General features: G+C 37.6%; 1 protein-coding gene across 6 annotated transcripts in view; it reads left to right on the forward strand.

Moving 5' to 3' along the window:
• NBEA (neurobeachin) overlaps positions 1 to 18,600 on the forward strand; it is a 428,967-nt gene that overhangs the window by 254,588 nt on the left and 155,779 nt on the right. The window contains exon 1 of one of the 6 annotated variants that reach the window (XM_070749902.1): positions 16,366 to 16,564. The exons of the other annotated variants lie outside the window; for them this stretch is intronic. The gene's annotated coding sequence lies outside the window, so the exon portion shown is untranslated. Of the gene's footprint in view, positions 1 to 16,365; positions 16,565 to 18,600 lie in introns of those variants that run through there. 6 annotated transcript variants of the gene reach the window in all.

Raw genomic sequence — 18,600 nt, forward strand, 5'->3', positions numbered from 1 at the left:
GCTGAATATTTCTATTTAATTGTATATTGAAGAATTATGACATACAGATGTTATCCAGAATAAACATGAACAGCTAACAAATTAAAGACTGGATGTTTATCTGAAACGACTCCAAGAAGGAATATATTGTTTATATTTTGAAAAAAATATTCAATAAAAGATTTAAAGATGGCCAATACTACAAATAGTAACAATGTCAATAACAATTTTATACCCAAATTGTGTCCCAAACTAATTGCTGTAATGAAAAAATCTGTTTCTCCTTGGATGTTTTTGAGGAATAACATGACAGGCAGGAAAGTGGGTACTTTCAATTAATTGTACAAGGAATGTTTGTCAGAATATTTATTAAATATAAGGAGTGTGTGTCTGTATGTATAGATCTTCCACTAGTCAAAGGTTATATTTAAGCATAAGTAGGTATAATTTTTCCTCTTAGGTATGTTGGAAAGGGATGTAGGATACAATTGTTTTTCTTTAAAAAAAAAAAAAATTTATTAAATTTTTAAAACAATACAGACAATACAAACACATGAAAGACACTGACAAATCATTGAAATAACTGTTCACTTACATTTCTGTAACATCAAGATATTCATTTCAGTGCATTGTTATCCAAAATGGAGAAATAGAGTTATTTATTAAAGAAAATAATAACGATGAAACAACATTTCAAAATTTATGGGATACGGCCAAGGTCTATCAAAGAGGAATAGCAATAGCCTATTTGAGTAGGAGGAATAAAGAAAGGTTTACCAAAAAGAATGTTACTTAATAATTTGAAAAAAAAAATAGTAAAAGACTTAACAATCGTCTTTCTGAAGATCTGGGAAAAGTGTGCAGTTTGCAAAGAATGTTGCAATGCGAAGAAGTTGTCTTTCCTTATCCAGATATAATGTAAGTGTGCAGATAAAGCTGCCTTTAGTATCAATGTTAGTAAGAAACACTTAAGTTCTGATTCTTTGCATCACATTAAAATGGATTTGTAGCTTTAGAATCAGCACTGTATGTATCCATCAGGGCAACAATGAATTTAGTAAATAATTAATTGCTAGTCAAATTTAATTGCCTGTAACATTTAACAAAATGAACTTATGAGCTTATGCATTATCAATCATATATAAGCCATGTTGAACAATAGAAACTGTTGTGGTTGGCTCTGGCCCAGTTCCTGCCCCAAGGAATGTGGAGGTGGATGCAGGGGAAACATCAACATGTCCTAGGCCTGTTTTATTGCTGACAGAGGCAGGTAGTGCAGTTTCCTCGGACGAAAAAGAAGATGGGGGTGATTTGGAAGAGGGGAACTTGGCACACAACCCAGGAAGCCAATCTCCATTATCTTCGGTTGATTCGGATGAGGAAGTATTAGACCCACACATGAGCAGAATTATGCATAGAAGAGACCAATTGCAGAAATATTACAGGAGATAAGAGAGGCCACCTTTGTTTGGGTGGTGCTCCAGTAATTAGAGCTGCTGATATAAATAGCAGCGTGTTGGTTTGGCCGTTGTGGAAGATAATCTGATCGTTGTTCTTCTTGCTGTTTCCGGACTTTGTTGATTTTTCACGACTTTGAAACCAAAGCAGAGCAAAGTGTGTGTGTGTTTCACTTCGTGGAAGAAGAAGGGCTGTGACGGTTCTTCACAGCTGCTAGCTAAGTATTTAAAGACTGATTAAGGGGATTGTACAGACTACCAGGTTGTTTTGGGACAAGTGCTCTTTGCAATACAAAAAGGGTGCTTTGTTTCTTTTGAATTTTTGTGATAAAAAACATTGTTTTTGAACTTTCAAGCGTGTGTGTCTGAAATTTGTACCCTTGAATTTTCGGGATACTCTTACCATAGAGCCAGGCAGAACAGAAACAAGGCACAATTTTAGAAGTAAAATGGGTTCAAATGAACTTTCAGAAAATGTCCAAAATCCTGAATACATGACTTCGAAGGGAGTGAAATTTGGGGACATTGTGGCTTCTTCGGTGCTATTGGCTGGTTCTGGGCTGGTGCTGCAGTTGCATGTTCTTCAATTTCAATATTCCATAACAGTTTCCCAGCCAGTCTTACATTTCCATGATCTCCCCTCCACCCAGCAGCCACTGACTTATCTAACGGAAGGAAAGGGGGGGGGGGATTTCTGATGGTTCCTGACAACTTCCCACAATGAAACTCAGCAGGGAAGCCAGCAAGAATTCAGAAGTCACTTCTGCTTCCACCACTTTTGTGCCTATCTATGAATAAGGAGTGGGTTCCAACTTAACTCGGTGTCAATTTGCTCCCTCCTGCACCATGGTCAGCATGCGCATGTGCATTAACAAAAAATCCAGGGGGGGGGGAAGCTGAAAAATTATGATGACCACATGGATAGTACCGGAACGTGGCATCTGAGCATGATTAGAAGAAAAAATAAATATTAATTTAAAAAAAAAAATTCAAAAATAATTCCAAAAAAGATGGCGGTGCCCATGGACCAGCACCGACTTATCTGGTTCAGTGATGTCATTGTGACATCACCAAGCGCATCACTACAAGTTCGGGCGAACTAGTCCAAACTGTGAGGAACCCATCCCTGCTGTGAACATTTATTTATTTATTTATTCATTCATTCATTCATTCATTTATTTATTTATTAGATTTGTATGCCACCCCTCTCCGAAGACTCGGGGCGGCTCACAACAGAAATAAAAAACAATATAACAGTGAAACAAATCTAATATTAAAAACATATAAAACCCTATCATTATTTAAAAAACCAAACAGCAACATTCATACCAAACATAAAGCAAAGTATAAAAATGCCTGGGGGAAAAGTGTCTCAACTCCCCCATGCCTGGCGGTATAAGTGAGTCTTAAGTAGTTTACAAAAGACAGGAAGGGTGGGGGCAGTTCTAATCTCCAGGGGGAGTTGGTTCCAGAGGGCCGGGGCCGCCACAGAGAAGGCTCTTCCCTTGGGGCCCGCCAAATGACATTTTTTAGTTGACGGGAACGCGAGAAGGCCAACTCTGTGGGACCTTATCGGTTGCTGGGATTCGTGCGGTAGCAGGCGGTTCCGGAGGTACTCTGGTCCAATGCCATGTAGGGCTTTAAAGGTCATGACCAACACTTTGAATTGTGACCGGAAACTGATCGGCAGCCAATGCAATTCTGTTTCTCCATTTAGGTAAGGACGTATCTCTGAAATGATGGTCCAACAAGACATGGTTTGTCTAATTCTTTTAACCAGATGTCATTTCTACCTCAGGAAATTATGTGGGAACAAATATTTTCATATCAGGAAAACATGGTATTAGTTCTTTTGACACAGGATTAAATTCTGAACAATTTTTAAAATTTCAAAATGGTCAACGAACCTTTCCTTTAGACCTGAAATAAAGTAGGATTTATTTTATTTTATTTATTTAAGTGTAAAGGTTTTGATGAACTAAAGTAACAATTTTTCTATTACAAAGTAATGTTCAGGCAGTCATCTTATGCTGGGTTATGTCATTTCTGACAAAAATAGACATAGATATTATCACATTTACTCTTTTTTATACAATGGAATAATTTTTGAGCTTACATACTTTTCAGTAAATACCTAAGTGACCTTCAATTTAGCGGAACTCACTCAAATCATGTTAACATCACATTGAACTTTTAGTTAAACGTATGTTACACATTCACCTCAGACAAAAAAACCAGTTGACTTTTATCCTTTATTCAGTAAAATTGCTTAGTTTAATTTTAATGAGAGTTGAGTCATCTGTACTATTAAAAGGATTTTTTTTAAATTCAGGAACTGACATTTCAAGTAAAAATATGTTTTACAAATGTTTACAGTGTCTCTGTGTAGCAATTGCAGAATCAGATCTGTAAGAATAAATGTATCTCATCTGATAATGTATAACCCAACATAGAAATATGTTTCAATTTTGGAAGTCAAATACTCTTCACTGTTGATTATTCATATATATGCAGCATAGTCCGAGTTCTGGAAGCAATGTCTCCTATGAAAAAGAAGTCTTCAGCATATACTTAATAAATAGTTATGTCAGTGTGAAATAAATATTCTATTGAAAACAATAGAAAAAAGAATAAGAAACTTAAAATGACACTTATTTGAGGTTTAATATGTATCAAAATCAGATTAATTTTGAGTGAAAACACAACTATTTTAAAAATGTTCTCTTTCATAAACAATACTGAACATTTTTAGTAAATATTCAACCAAAGGCACGTTTTTTTCCCTGGAAATTTTATTTCTCAAATATATCAACGGCTAACTTAGACTCCTACATGTTTTTGCTAATAATCCTATAAAACAAAATAGTTAATTTTATGAATGGTGTGTTTGAGCTGTATGACTGTTTTAATAGGGGTTTTTTAAAGACTGTTTTAACATTGGATTTGTATATGATGTTTTATTGTTGTGAGCCGCTCCGAGTCCTCAGAGAGGGGCGGGATACAAATCTAATAAATTATTATTAATTATTATTATTAATAATAATAAATATAGACTTCTCATTGGCAATAGGAGATATATGTAAGTAATCTCCCATTTACTAGATTGTCCCTTAATGTTTGTAATTTTCAGCTTACCTCAAGAGATTGTAATTTTCAGCTTACCTCAAGAGACCTCACCTACAAAAAGATATTGACAAAATTGAACGGGTCCAAAGACGGGCTACAAGAATGGTGGAAGGTCTTAAGTATAAAACGTATCAGGAAAGACTTAATGAACTCAATCTGTATAGTCTGGAGGACAGAAGGAAAAGGGGGGACATGATCGAAACATTTAAATATATTAAAGGGTTAAATAAGGTCCAGGAGGGAAGTGTTTTTAATAGGAAAGTGAACACAAGAACAAGGGGACACAATCTGAGGTTAGTTGGGGGAAAGATCAAAAGCAACATGAGAAAATATTATTTTACTGAAAGAGTAGTAGATCCTTGGAACAAACTTCCAGCAGACGTGGTAGATAAATCCACAGTAACTGAATTTAAACATGCCTGGGATAAACATATATCCATCCTAAGATAAAATACAGAAAATAGTATAAGGGCAGACTAGATGGACCATGGGGTCTTTTTCTGCCGTCAGACTTCTATGTTTCTATGTTTCTATGTTTCTATGTTTCTCTTTAGCAAGGTAAAATAATGCAACATACAAAGAATACAGTTGCCTCATTAAACATATTCATTGTTTGTGAGAATAAAATGGTGTTGGTAATTTATTTTGGCAAAGCAGCTCTGTCTCCCTCATGGTTGCTGTTTGTGATCCTACCTTTTGATTTGTTTTGCACGTTTCTTGACTTTATTTTTTTAGTGAAGTAACATGGAATATTTATTGCATGCAACTTACTCCGGGCCTAATTTGCACTTCACAAACAAATGGCGTAATTTAATAGATGGAAAGATTCCCCCACCCTACCAAAATTCAGCTCTTCATTTGTTTTTCTCACCATGCCACATTAACACAGTTTTCCCTTGTGTCCATCTGCCCGTGTACAATTTAGCCGTGGGCATCTGTAGACCCTGTGGTGATCAGTATTGTAGCAAAAAGCCATATGTGTTTAAATTTTTTTAAAAAGCCTCCTTATTTCATTTGCTGTTTTAACTGGATGGATAACTTTTGTGCCTTAAGTCAGAGGAAGTGAAAATACAAAAATAATTGCTTTTATTCTTTAGGCAGTTTCATTTTCCCTTTCCAATATGGAATGCTTGTCAGATTTCCTGATAAATGACAGCGGGTATTTGCATAGATTTTACATTAGCAGAAAAATTAGTTTATTTGTGAAAAAGTAGTTTACATAATAAATGCAAAGAATGGCATAAATCATGTTTATTAAGCTAAGGAAAGAAAGTGGAGAAACCTTTGCAGTAAAGGAAATATTACCCCATCTACCACATCTTCACTTATTTTAGACTTTATTTTAAGTGGAAAAAATGCTGGTCTGTTATACATATCTGTTATATAGTCTGTTGACTAGACCTTTTAAGAAGCATTTTTTAAAGAACAGGAATTCCATTTCTGTTATTTAAATATGTACATCCATTTGCTGCAACTCTCAATAAATTTGATTTATACCTTATGAATTTTATTTCCAAGCTTTAATAGAAAACTGTTTTTGTTTGTAGATTATGCATAAAGGACACATTTAGCATTTCTAATATCTCTACTGATGTATTGTTATCTAAAGTGTTTCTTTGAAGTATTCAATTGCTAAATGATTTTCGCCATGACAATTAATAGTGTGGTATTTTCCCGTCATCATTTTAATATGTTTTTAAATCTGAACAGTACTAATTTACAAACATATTTTAAAAATCTGGGATTTAACTGAGTGTTAAACTATTATAATATTTTTCGTACAAAAGTACAATGCCTTTTTTTAGATGAGCAAATGTCCATAATTTTTCAGGGGAAATATTGTAACTTGTGGCCTAGAGGCAAATATTGTGTATAATGTATTGGGCATTTTTATGCTGTGGAAAATGCAGCTGTATGCAGAGCTATTGTCTCAACTGGTTTTGCAAAATATCCAGTTGCTGATGAAACTTGCCATCTACCAAAGTGTTTTCAAAAGTGTGTCTTTGCCACTTCTTGAATCTGGGACACCCTGGGTACCAGCTGTCATAGCTCAACTAATGATGACAAATGTCCTTCTTCATGCAGATTGCAGAGTTTGCTGATTGCTATGATCAGTGAGCCAGATTATCTTTCTCAGATACTAACTTAACCTTTAAAACTCAAGTTCACAATTGAATTATTATCTAAATTACTTTCTTTCTCTTTTAAGTGGATACATTTTAAAAAAACAGTTTTCATTCCTGTTGCACTTAAAGAATGGGGAAATGATTTGATCATCCCCATAAACAGTAAATGCACTTTACCATCTTAAAATGTAGTTTGAAATCAGTGCGGTTTTCCCCACTGGGATCAGAGAACCTCATAGCATCTATTTCTTAACAATCTGTGTTTACTTGAAGTTTTTAAAATAAAATTCAAGTTTTATTGGGTATTAATACTATGACCACTTCTGGGAGCTTTCAGTCTACCGTATTTTTTGGAGTATAAGACACACTGGAGTATAAGACACACCTTAGTTTTTGAGGAGGAAAATGGAGGGGGGTAGTCTTTCTTATTCTTGTCAGATTCGGTGCATTAACAATGACAATAACAACAGGGGGAAGGGACTTTGGAGGTCTAGTCCAACCCCCTGCTTAGGCAGGAAACTCTACACTACTTCAGACAGATGGTTATCCAACATCTTCTTAAAAACGTCCAGTGTTGGAGCATTCACAACTTCTGGAGGCAAGCTGTTCTAACTGTATTGACATTAATTCTAACATTAATTGTTCTAACTGACAGGAAATTTATCCTTAATTCTAGGTTGCTTCTGTCCTTATTAGTTTGCTGGTTTTGAGCACAGTTGGGAGTAAAACACATCTTTTAAAGCACAACTGATCATCAGAGGGAGCAGCAATGAAAAAAGTAGGCAAAATTGGTTGCCGATCGGTTTCCGGTCACAATTCAAAGTGTTGGCTATGACCTATAAAGCCCTTCATGGCATCGGACCAGAATATCTCCGAGACCGTCTCCTGCCGCACGAATCCCAGTGACCAGTTAGGTTCCACAGAGTTGGCCTTCTCCAGGTCCTGTCGACTAAACACTGTCGTTTGGCGGGACTCAGGGGAAGAGCCTTCTCTGTGGTGGCCCCGACCCTCTGGAACCAACTCCCCCAGATATCAGAGTTGCCCCCCAACCTCCTTGCCTTTCGTAAGCTCCTTAAAACCCACCTCTGTCGTCAGGCATGGGGGTATTGAGATATTCCCTTCCCCCTAGGCTTATAAAATTTATACATGGTATGTCTGTATGTATGATTGGTTTCTTAAATTGGGGTTTTTTTACATTACTTTTAATATTCAATTTGTTCATATTGTCTTTTTGCTGTTGTTAGCCGCCCCGAGTCTACGGAGAGGAGCAGCATACAAATCTAATTAGTAATTAATAAATAAAATAAATAAATAGAATGCAGAAGATAGCTTCTCTTGCTAGTGCCTCATTAGGGCTGAAAAAAGTTTCAAAAAAGCTACACTCAGAGGATGCACCCAAATTTTCAGATTCTGTGGGTTTTTTGGGGAGGGGGGTACTCCAAAAAATACAGTTTTTTGTACTCCAAAAAAATACAGTAATTGATATTTCATTTATTCATTTCAACCAAACCTTAAGCCTTGATATATAAATTATTATTTTTACTATTTAATGTAGGCTGAGAGTTGTAGAGGCCAGGCTTTTTCAAAAAGGGGTGAAAAAGTCCGAAGTGGTCTATGTTGTGCTAATATACTTTAGCATAATGAGCTATTTCAGTACTTAATTAATATTGGGGAAGTCCGTTTGATCAGAAGCTCCTTGCAGAAAGCCACTCACCACCTCAGTGATCTCACAGCTAAAAGAGAATTTGCACAGTTCTTCTTAGCAGTCCACTTATAAGCCCATAAAATTGTTCTATCAAGAAGTAGTTTTGCTTATCAGAATGGATACTTACCTGTGTTTTAGAGATATCACAGCCAGAGCAACTCTAATTTGGGAAGGATGCTCCTAGATTGTACGCTAAATAATTCTTAATGGATAAAAACAATCTCAACTATTTGGGTTTCCAGGAAAAAGTATGAGGTGCTGTGTGGTCTCTGACCTTGTGCACCTTCACACAACTTTAATCTTCTATAGATCAGCAAGATTTTAGTGGGAGACCTACTTTTCAAATATACAAGAATTCTCCATATTTGTTTTTACTATGGAAGCAGAAGCAACAATACACTTATGCTTTATGCTTAAGAATGGAAGATCTGAAAAACTTTAATTAAAACTCAAATACTGTTCAAACTACAATTAATCCAAAACTTGGATTCATCTAAAGTTGGGAAAACATAAATCTATAATTGAATGATGTTTGCTTTCTATCTTTATTTTCTTTCTTTCTTTCTTTCTTTCTTTATTTTGTCAAACAATTATAGAGTGGTAATTTGTACAAATAAAACATTAGATAAGTAATGATAAAATGTAACAAAAGAAGACAATAGGACAGAGACGGTAGGCACAGTGGTGCGCTTATGCACGCCCTTTACAGACCTCTTAGAAAGGGGGAGAGGTCAATTGTAGATAGTCTAAGGTTAAAGGTTTTGGGATTAGGAGTAAAAACCACAGAATCAGGTAGTGCATTCCAGGCGTTGATTACTCTGTTGCTGAAGTCGTATTTTTTGCAGTCAAGTTTGGAGCGGTTGACATTTAGTTTAAATCGATTTCGTGCTCGTGTGTTGTTGCGGTTGAAGGTGAAGTAGTCGTTAACAGGTAGGACATTTTGGTATATGATTTTATGAACTATAATTAAGTCAGAATGGAGACGATGGAGTTGTAAGTTGTCTAAACCAAGAATTTAAAGTCTGGTGGAGTAAGGTATTTTGTTGTGAGAATAGGAGTGAAGGACTCTTCTGAAATGTTTCTGGACTCTCTCAATTGTGTTGATGTCAGATATGCAATGTGGGTTCCATACAGGTGAGCTGTATTATAGGATTGGTCTGACAAATGTTTTGTAAGCTCTTGTTAGCAGTTCAAAATTACCAGAGAAGAAGCTGCAAAGGATTAGGTTAACAACTCTTAAAGCCTTTTTGGCAATGTTGTTGCAATGGGCTCTAGGACTTAGGTCATTTGATATGAGTAGGTCTTTGACAGATTGAGGGTTATCAATAAGTTCAATTCCAAGTTTATATTTAGTATTCTGATTCTTTTTACCAATGTGTAAGACTTGATTGCCTTCAAGCTCAAAAAATGAAGAGACTTGGTCTTGAGGGTAGCATATCTGCATGCTGATATGGAAGCAGGTTGAGAAGATTAAATTTCCTCTCTTGTCTCTTCCACATGTCATGTTGACTATTACAGCTGTCATGTTCTCTGCACACCCTTTGAAATGTTACATATTATTGAGCCTTTTCTGGTATGGCACCCATATTGTACAATCTTCCACCCCCCGAGGTAAGGATAGCTTCATTTCTTCTAAGCTCGTGAAGGTCCCTCAAGATCTAGTTATGGCAGCAGGCTTAGGGACCCCGGGGGATGGATGAACTAGTGAGATATTTCAGTTATCTTAATACCCCTTTGTCTATTATTTTTATCTTTGTTCTTATAATTTCAATTTTTTTGGTTAAATAATTGTTAATAGTTTTCTATATGCATTGTTTTAACTTTATTATGCACCAGCCAGAGCCACTCGCATATGAGATGGCTAGCTATATAAATTAAAAAATAAAAATTGATAGTAGATTGTTTGTGATTGCCTAAGGAAAAATGTATTCCCATGTATAAATGGCCTAATCATGTCTTCCTCATATCCCTTGGGTGACATTTTAGTAGGCTTATATTTTACTATTGTTTCACCACCTGATGACGATGGATGCTAATTTATTGCATAAAAACCAAAGGATTATTCTGATCAAATTCCAAAAATGAAGTATTAAAGTCCAACACAAAGACTAGCTCATTTTATTCATTTGCAAATAGTACAATACAACTATATTATACTAATAATCCTCACACACAGTTATTCCAACCTTCAGATCAAGTGATGAACTGCTATCAAGTACATTGCCAATATGTAACTTGCATTAAACAAAACCTAGTTCTTAGTGTATGTTGTAAATACTTTATGAATTATAGTAATGTCTGTATGGAATACAATAAATCATACTTAAGATCCAAACAGAAAAAAAACAATTTGGCTACAAATGCAGTATACTTGATAATTAGACAAATAAAAGGACATCTGAAATTTATCATAAAAATTAATAGTAATATAATATTTTGCAATAAAGCAGAGTCAAGAAATTCTGAGTTGAGTATCATTTCAAACAGAATAGTTTAAAGATTCATTCAACCACTTAGCAAGGTTATGTAATGGAAACAGAAACTATGCAGTTTGTGGTGTAGATGTTGTAGATGAAAATAGACATTTCTAGTCGGTCCAGGAAAAAGTACATATGGTCATTTAAAAATGGAACATGACACCCAAAAGCTGTTAGTCCATAGTTTGACCGAAATAATTCTGTCCATGCTTACATAGCTTTTTTATAAAGTGCTCCTGGCTCTTGCCTATCTCTTCATCTTGTGGTATGAAGTAAAAGGGCTCTGCCTGCATATACTGAGACAACAGATTCCAAGGTAACTTCATGAACCTGGAAAAAACACAGTTCCATTAAGGATTGGAAATAAGTGTTTTATTAATTAATTAATTAATTCATTCATTCATTCATTCATTCAATTTTTTTTAAATTTATTTTATTTTATTTTATTTTATTATTTTTATGCCGCCCTTCTCCTTAGACTCAGGGCGGCTTACAACATGTTAGCAATAGCACTTCTTAATAGAGCCAGGCTATTGCCCCCACAATCCGCTTCCTCATTTTACCCACCTCGGAAGGATGGAAGGCTGAGTCAACCTTGAGCCGGTGATGAGATTTGAATCGCTAACCTTCAGATCTATAGTCAGCTTCATTGGCCTGCAGTACAGCACTCTACCTGCTGCGCCACCCCGGCTCTTTGTTTTGCTCTTGTTTTGTACAAGATTTCACATATTCACAATAATACTTTCTCAAAGGAGGTTAATTGCCTAATACAGTGATCCCCCGCTCGTTGCGAGGGTTCCGTTCCAGGACCCCCCGCAACGAGCGGGATTTCGCGAAGTAGCGCTGCGGAAGTAAAAACACCATCTGCGCATGTGCAGATGGTGTTTTTACTCCCGCAGCGCTAGCGAGGAGCCGAAGATTGGGGGCGGCGCGGCTGTTTTAAAATGTCGCCGCCGGCATGGGGGGCTTCCTAGCAGCCCCCCAAACCCGGGTTGGGGGTCCGGGGGGTGCTGGCAAGCCCCCCATGCCGGCGGCGACATTTTAAAACAGCCGCGCCGCCCCCAATCTTCGGCTCCTCGCTAGCGGGCAGGCAGGCGGCTTCTCCGCGCTGGCTGTCGCCGCTTTCGAGCTGAGTCCCGGAGCGAATTCGCTCCGGGACTCAGCTCAAAAGCGCCGACAGCCAGCGCCAGCGAACGGCTTCTCCGCGCTGGCTGTCGCCGCTTTTGAGCTGAGTCCCGGAGCGAATTCGCTCCGGGACTCAGCTCAAAAGCGCCGACAGCCAGCGCCAGCGAACGGCTTCTCCGCGCTGGCTGTCGCCGCTTTCGAGCTGAGTCCTGGAGCGAATTCGCTTCAGGACTCAGCTCGAAAGCGGCGAGAATGAACGGCGTGGGCGGGCGAAGGGCGGGCGGCAGCGAGGAGTTTGCGTGGGCGGTGGGGAAACTCCTTGCTGATGCCCGCTGCTCACCCTCCCGCCAGCAAGAGGGGGAAGACCCAGGGAAGCCGCCCAGCAGCTGATCTGCCGGGCACCATCTACGCATGCGTGCCCATAGAAAAAAAGGGCACACATGCGCAGATGGTGTTTTGACTTCCAGGTTGAAAAATCGCAAATTACCCTGTTCGCAATGGTCGGGGACGCAATAACCGGGGGATCACTGTACTTGTAATGACACATCTACTAGCTCGGGCATTTGTTAATACTCCAGAAGATTGAAACGAATCCTAACAGACTTAAACATTGGATCTTACTTACTTACTTACTTACTTACTCACTCACTCACTCACTCACTCACTCACTCACTCACTCACTCATTTATTTATTTATTTATTTATTGGATTTGTATGCCGCCCCTCTCCGTAGACTCGGGGCGGCTAACAACAGTAATAAAAAACATTATGTAAATCCAATACTAAAAACAACTAAAAAACCCTTATTATAAAACTAAACATCCATACAATCAAACATACCATGCATAAATTGTAGAGGCCTAGGGGGAAAGAATGTCTCAATTCCCCCATGCCTGACAGCAGAGGTGGGTTTTAAGGAGCTTACGAAAGGCAAGGAGGGTGGGGGCAATTCTAATCTCTGGGGGGAGATGATTCCAGAGGGCCGGGGCCGCCACAGAGAAGACTTTTCCCCTGGGCCCCGCCAAGCGGCATTGTTTTGTTGACGGGACCCTGAGAAGGCCCACTGTGGGACCTAACTGGTCGCTGGGATTCGTGCAGCAGAAGGCGGTCTCGTAGATACCCTGGTCCGGTGCCATGAAGGGCTTTATAGGTGATGACCAACACTTTGAATTGTGACCGGAAACTGATCGGCAACCAATGCAGACTGCGGAGTGTTGGTGTGACATGGCCATATTTGGGAAAGCCCATGATTGCTCTCGCAGCTGCATTCTGCACGATCTGAAGTTTCCGAACACTTTTCAAAGGTAGCCCCATGTAGAGAGCATTACAGTAGTCGAGCCTCGAGGTGATGAGGGCATGAGTGACTGTGAGCAGTGACTCCCGGTCCAAATAGGGCTGCAACTGGTGCACCAGGCGAGCCTGGGCAAACTCCCCCCTCGCCACAGCTGAAAGATGTTTCTCTAATGTGAGCTTATTTAACATGGTCAGTGGTATTCAATGTTGAGAAATCCCTGTAGGCAGAAAAAATAAATGCAGTTATAAGAAAGGCAATACCTGCCGCAGTAGTAGTACTTATGAAAAGGAATGGATGCCTTGGTGGACGATAGATTAAGCATGTCAGCAATGTACTGCAGCTGCCAAAAATGTGGTTTTGGTCTCCAGCAGAAGTATCAAATGATAGAACATTATATGCCGCACACCTCCAATACTATGTCCAGTTTTGGTTATCACAATTCAGAAGGCTACTGCAGAACTTGAGTGTAGACAAGTGCCACAAAGATTGTAAATCTTATGAAGCACAGTTAAAACAACTTGGTATGTTTAGACTAAAAAAGGAGATTAAGAGGAGACACAATAATGGTTTTCCAATACAAAAAATGCTGTCATAGAAAAGATGATGTAGATTTAATCTCCCAAACACTTGAAAGCAAGAAAAGAATCAATGGACAGAAACTTAACAGAAAGATAACCAAACTTGAAAAAAAGGAGGAATTGACTGTCTATGAGGGCTATTAAGAATGAAGTAGCCTGCTCATAAAGTCATGGGTGCTCCATTATTAAAGATTGCAAGAAAAGTTTAGATAGCCATTTGTCTAAGATAGTATAAGGATTACTGCATTAGGCAGTGTTGTGGTTGGCTCTGGCCCAGCTCCTGCCCCAGGGAATGGGGAGGTGAATGCAGGGGGAAGTTCAACATGTCACAGGCCTGTGTTATTGCCAACAGAATCAGATCAGAGTTTAGTTTCCTCGGACGAAGAAGAAGGTGGGAGTGACTCGGCAGAGGACGGCTTGGCACACAGCCAAGGCAGTCAATCTTCCTTATCTTCCATAGGTTCAGATGATGACATTTTGGACCCACGCAAGCGCAGAATTATGCATAGAAGAGACCAAGTAAGGACATATTACAGGAAATAAGGGAGGCCACCTGTGTTTGGGTGGGGCTACAGTAATTAGGGCTGCTGCTATAAATAGCAGCATGTGGGTTTGGCCATTGTGGAAGAATATCTGTTGCTGTTTCGTCAGGAATTTTGTGTGCTGGACTTTGTTGCTTTTTCATGCCTTTGAAACCAAAGCAGAGCAGCATGTGTGTCTCCCTTTGTTGGAAGAAGAAAGGGTGTGAAGTTTCTCCACAGCTGCTGGCTAAGTACTTAATGACTGCTTAAGGGAAATTGTACAGACTACCTGGTTGTTTTGGGAAGAGTGCTCTTTGCAATACAAAAAGAGTGCTTAGTTTATTTTGACTTTTGTGATAAAGAACATTGTTTTGAAACGTGTGTGTGTGTGTCTGAAATTTGTATCCTTGAATTTTCGGGAGGCTCCTATCAGAGAGCCCGGCAGAACAGGCAGGGTGTTGGACAAAAAGATCTTCAAGATCCTTTTCAACTCTACGATTCTATCTTAATGAATGCTTTTTATTAACAAGTATATACAGTTTTGTATGTAGTTTTAAGTAAATGAAACTTAATTATTTGAAATGGCATTATTTGTATGTACTTTTAACTGCTTTAAACCATCTCCAATATCATTACTTTTGATAATATTAATGTGTAATACATGAACTTCAGCAATTACATTTTGTTTTAAAAGTTTTACAAGCATCAAGGGTAGCATAACATATTTTATGCAGTGCTGTGAAAATGGAAAAGAGCCATTTGGTGCACAGTATTCTGCAGTTTGTTGCTTGAATAGATATCAGTGCTGAAACAAAAGAAGCTTTTTCATGTTTGGATTTGTCCCATCTGGGTGACCTGGTGGCTATGTGGGAGGAAGTGTTATCACATGAATCCAAATGCACAAAGTCAGTTGTTTTATAGACTCCTTTCTGTGCTTGAAGGGGTTTATAGGTTGCCAGCTCTATTGTGTGTCACTTGCAGCTGACATGTGTGTATTGTCCTGAGCATATTTGAAGTGTAATTACAACTAATGAGGTCTGGAACACAGTTTGTTATTGAGTAATCTATTCATTTTTGTTAGATTTTCCCAAAATTGCTATACACTTTTTATACAATGTACAATATTCAAACACGTTTAGAGATATCTTATACTGTTTCTATTTCCTTATGCATTAGAAATCAACTTCCTTTCAAAACTTTTACAGTTAATTATGCATATAATCATCTAGGTATGTGCCTTAAATATTTACCAAAATGGATAAATACTTCTTTCAGAAGTTAAACAAAAGAATAAGAATGTGTGAAAGCTCAGCTTCTATTATTTAATTACGGTAGATCTGCAAAAGAATAAATAGATATTAATTTTTAAATCAACAGATATGCAGTACAATTAAAGATAATGTATAAAAAAAATAATGATTGAATGTAATAATTACATTTTCCTCCTGCAAAGTTTGTGGCCCAGTAAGAAATTGTAAGAGTCTTGGTATGTATAATGTTAAAAAGTCAAAACCAGCAGTGAGATAAGTTAGAATCCATCCCTGGATTTCCTCCAAACTAACATACAAAGGGCTGTAGGTTACATTATGATTTACCATGTAAATACCATATTTTTAAGTTTATAAGAGGTACCTTTGTCCTCCCTAAAGGAGGCTGATAATTAGGGTGCATCTTATACTCTGAATGTAGCTTTTTTTTCCAGCCCTAACTAGCTGCTAACGATCTTCCCAGCTCTTATCTTGCAGACTCTTTCATTGTTCCTCTCTGTGAAGAATGTTTTCCAAGCCCTAAGTCTTTGCAGGGTTTTGTTATTACTCTAACTTGCTCTGAGTAAGTTTCTTTCCAGCCCTAACCAGGTGCTAATGATGTTCCCTGCTCTTTCCAGCTTGCAAGTTCTTTTATTGTTACTTTCTGCGAAGAAGAATGTTTTCCAAGCCCTAAGTCTTTGCAGGGTTTTTTCCATTGCTCTACTTCCTCAGACTGTTTCTTTCTAGGTGCTAACGATGTTCCCAGCTCTTATTGGCTTGCAAGCTCTTTCACTGTTTCAGAATACTTTTTTTTTTAAGCCCTTAGCCAGGGGATAAAATAATGTGCTGAAGCTGACAAACTAAGGACGCTAGCCAGATGAATACCTGGTAAACAGATTATTTCTCTATTTTCCTCCCCCAAAACTAAGGTACGTCTTATATTCTGGTTCATCTTATATTCTGAACATAGGTAGATCTTGGGTAGGAGGTAGGTAATGAGTTAAGAAGAGAGGAATATATTCATGTTGAACAGGTTTATTTCTGAAAAATTAAGAATTAAAATCCCTAAATCTTGTTTCTCTTTTCCCTCTTTATTCCATGTTGCTTACACGCCTTGTCTTTTTATATTATGAATCTTACGATTTATTATTTATTTCTTGTAAGCAACTCTGAGGTTGGGTTTTTAACAATTTAATATGAATATTTATAATATAAAGAACATTTTGTTAATGGGGGGGTTTAAATCTTCCTTGTAGATTTTAAAATAAGAAATGGACAATATGCAAGAAATATAATTCAAATATATAACCTCTTAGCATAGCCTGCTCCTTTTATTTTTGCATTTGTGATCAAAATTTTTGATTCTGTGATTATCTTTCAAGTTTTCCTTTCAACTCTAAAGCCCGTTTAGTGATTTTGCTTTTGAACTTAATTCAGACAGTCTGTTCAGAATTTAGCACATTCTAAAGTAGGAGAGATTAGTATTTGCCTCTCTTCTATTCATTTCACCACCACCCTCCTTGAGTTGGTCAGCTGCTGGAGCAGGTTCTCTACACAATTCAGAAGTGACATTTTAAAAGATATTGACAAAATTGAACGGGTCCAAAGACGGGCTACAAGAATGGTGGAAGGTCTTAAGCATAAAATGTGTCAGGAAAGACTTAATGAACTCAATCTTTATAGTCTGGAGGACAGAAGGAAAAGTGGGGACATGATCGAAACATTTAAATATGTTAAAGGGTTAAATAAGGTCCAGGAGGGAAGTGTTTTTAATAGGAAAGTGAACACAAGAACAAGGGGACACAATCTGAAGTTAGTTGGGGGAAAGATCAAAAGCAAAATGAGAAAATATTATTTTACTGAAAGAGTAGTAGATCCTTGGAACAAACTTCCAGCAGACGTGGTAGATAAATCCACAGTAACTGAATTTAAACATGCCTGGGATAAACATCTATCCATCCTAAGATAAAATACAGAAAATAGTATAAGGGCAGACTAGATGGACCATGAGGTCTTTTTCTGCCGTCAGACTTCTATGTCTCTATGTTAAAGAGTTCTAGAGATCTAAATATTGAGCACTTGTTTACACACAAACAATCTCTATAACTCTATGAAATCAATACCTCAATTATTAATTATTATCTAGGATAATTAATAATTGCTTACTAAATTCTAAGCATTCTCCTGTGTGCTGCTAAGGCAAGCAAACATGTTACTCATCAAAGCAAGTGGGGTTTTTTGATCACTCTGTATGATATGAACCTGAAAAATGTATAGCACATTTAAACTGTCTAACATTTAACATTAATGTGACTCTTAAAGCAAATGCCATCTAGAAGACATTGTGTTTAACACTTACCTCCTTGTTCCTAACCTTAGATTTTGTTTGTTTTATTATTCCCACATCCTGTGCCAAGCACATTGGATTACATGCATACTCCACCGTTCTCTGCAGTCTCCACGTCCTTCCATTTAAGGTTGTTGTTTTTTTAAACCACATTAACTAGCTATCAGTATTCAATTCAATTCAATTCAATTTATTAGATTCGTATGCCGCCCCTCTCCGAAGACTCGGGGCGGCTCACAACAATGGTAAAAAACAATATTATAGTGGCACAAATCTAATATTAAAAAAAATAACTAAAACCCTATCATATTAAAACCAGACAACACATACATACCATAGTTCCCTCTAAGCTGAGCAGTGAGCAATCGCTCACTTAAAAGTCATCATCAACTCAGAGTTTTCCAAACCTGCCCAGAAGCCAAGAGTGAGAGGGAAGGAGAGAGAGAGGAAGAGAGGAAGAGAGAGAAACAGATAGAAAAAAGAGAGGAAGGAAAAGAGAAAGAAAAAGAATGGAAGTAAGGAAGAGAGAAAGAAAATCAAAATCTAGTTTGAAACTAGCTCAACTATTTAAGTGGCATTTTGATATTGATAGAGTTGCCCTATTATGAGCTCACTGTT

Source organism: Erythrolamprus reginae, chromosome 4, assembly GCF_031021105.1.
Source record: "Erythrolamprus reginae isolate rEryReg1 chromosome 4, rEryReg1.hap1, whole genome shotgun sequence".
NCBI lineage: Eukaryota > Metazoa > Chordata > Lepidosauria > Squamata > Dipsadidae > Erythrolamprus > Erythrolamprus reginae.